Here is a 2,877-nt window from a genome sequence, read left to right on the forward strand (position 1 = left end):
AAGACCTGACATATGCTTTATGAGGCAACTGTCAACACAGAGAGATTTAATGGTGGAAACAATTGCTCACCGTAAGCTGCAAGGATTAGGGAGCGTAGGATGCAACGATTGTCCGTAGGATGCCACCATTGTCCTTGGCGATCAAATGAGTGTTTCTATATAAAGGATTTTGGCGAGGATTTGAAGGAGCGGAGAGAAACGCGTAAGGCAGTTGATCTCATCCTTTTTATTACCACGCCCCCCCTCAAGGAGTTGGTCCTTCCCTCCAACCCCCCACCCCCCTTGCATCTATGAGTAAAATTCCCTCCCAGATTTAAAGGGAAATAAAAAAAAAAAAGAGAGAATGAGAAGGGGTGTTTTTTCTTTTGGGAATGGATTAGTGAGACACTTGACACTGCTTCTTAGCGACTCTTGTTAAGAGAATAACGAATATAATTAGAGAATTTTTAAAAGTTTTCCCTGGGGCTCGCGTTCCCCTTAGAAATTGTTGACGCCCCCCTAGGGGGGCGCGCCCCCAGGGTGAGGACCACTGGTGAAAGGGATAGATTTGAGGGTGGATGCGCTCTGAACAAAATGTATGTAACGGAAATGCTTAAAAGTTAAAACAAATCTATATAGAAAGTAATACATTTTTTACAAGTTTAAATGACAGTAATACTAACAAGGTATGTATTAAAGTTCAAAGAAGTTTAAAACTGATGAAATATGATTATAAGAAGCTTTCTTTCATACGGCATAAAAGCACTGATTGTACCCCGTTTACTGCAAATCAAGCACAAGAAACTATAATTGAAAATATGCTGATTCTCTTGGTCATAATTCTCACTTCCAGCCGAGCTGTAGACGTGAGGTATTTAATCAGATACTTATCGTGTAACAGGTAAATAATATGTATACATATATAAATATATATATATATATATATATATATATATATATAATATATATATATATATATATATATATATACATATATATATACACTGTATATGTCCAACACACAATCACATGTGGAACAGAAATAAATTTCTGACTCACATCAGCAGCCTTGCCTTTCACTTGAAAGACCTGGGTTCGATCCTGATGTGAGTCAGAAATATATATACGTATGCATATATATATATATATATATATATATATATATAGAGAGATCAATCACTTCAACTAAGCTTCCATTACAAACGCAAGAATGATAGCCTTCAATAAGCAAACACGGTACTCTACATAAAACTTACATAACAGAATAAATCAAACAGCCATTAAGCCTGCTGGTACATCAACCAATTGAATATTCACCTATTAATCTCAATCAACGAATCGAGGCCTCGTTCAGAAAGCGTAAATCGGAAGCCAGTTAACGCCACCTTCGGAACAGAATCGGGAAGAAGATGAACGCAAAAATAAATAAATAAATAAAAAACTAGTCATAGAGAGAGAGAGAGAGAGAGAGAGAGGAGAGAGAGAGAGAGAGAGAGAGAGAGAGAGAGACATCTCTCTCTTAAGTGAGTAGCTCAGTTAAGATGATAAGTAAGCTCCAATGAGCTTCGAGAGCACTACGGAGCCGAGAGAGCGTCGCTCACCCGTTGACATTTTGTGTTAAAAGCCCTCAGTTCCTTCCTTTATTCCTCCATTCCACTAGGGATGAGAATGAGGAAAGGGTGAGGGGGAAAGGGAGGGAGAAGGGAGGGTCTTTCCCTCTTATTTAGCAGCGTTGTCCTTCACGTTATTGCTCACAATCTCTTTTTACTCTTTTTATCCTTTTAATCTTTATATTCGTTCCTCTATTGTCTTCTCGGATTCGTGCGAAAATGCCCTTTTCTGATACCCAAAAAAGGCCGTTTACGATCTTATCTATTTCCTCCCCTCCTCGCTGTGCTTTGATGCCGATGTGGGACATGGAGCATGGAGCAGTTCGGAGCACGGAGCAGCCAGCCGGCTCCGCGGTTCGAACGAGGACATGATGGAACGATGATGCGATGCATCGGTGAAGGGCCTCCTTCAGGGCTCCAAGATCTCTGAGGATTCTTTAGGGCTCCAAGTGACTCTCTTGGAGCTGAGGTTGACCCTTGAGGCTCCCAGTGACACTTGGACTGAGCCTGCATCTAGAGTACTCCAAGTGACACTGTTGGAGCTGAGGCTGCTTCTTGAAGGCTCCAAGATCGCTAAAAATATCCTTGAAGATTCCAACATCTCCGAGGATCCTCGAGGATTCCAAGCTCACTAAGGCTCCCTGAGGGTTCCCGAGGACTCCAAGTGGCACTGTTGGAGCTGAGGCTGCTCCTTGAAGACTCCAAGACCACTAAAGTTCCTTGAAGATTCCAACATCTCCGAGGATCCTTGAGGAATCCAAGCTCACTAAGACTCCTTGAGGCAACCTGAGGGCTCCAAATGACACTGTTGGAGCTGAGGCCTCACAAACTTCATTGCTGCCACCTGAATACAACACATCTTCATCTAGAAGTCACATCAAATATTCCCAAAAAATCTCCTTTCAAGAGATAAAGGAAACAATGAGAGATAAATCCTACAGATAAATCCTAAATCCTAATAAATCCTCCTGCATCTAACATTTAAATCGCAATAATCATCTCCCAAACAGAAGAGGGAAACGAATAAGAAATCATCCTGGTGTTAATAGTTTGAAAACAAATAGATAGATAGATAGAAAGCTGATAGATAGATAGATAGATAGATAGATAGATAGATGGATAATTAACGATAGACAGATAGCTGATAGATAGATAGATAGATAGCAGAGAGATAGATAAAGAGATAGCTGGACAGATAGATAGATATCTGATAGATGGATAGATAGATAGATAGCTGATAGATAGATAAACAAATAGACAGACAGATAGATAGATAGATAGATAGATA

The sequence above is a fragment of the Macrobrachium rosenbergii genome, chromosome 9 (assembly GCF_040412425.1).
Source record: "Macrobrachium rosenbergii isolate ZJJX-2024 chromosome 9, ASM4041242v1, whole genome shotgun sequence".
Classification (NCBI taxonomy): domain Eukaryota; kingdom Metazoa; phylum Arthropoda; class Malacostraca; order Decapoda; family Palaemonidae; genus Macrobrachium; species Macrobrachium rosenbergii.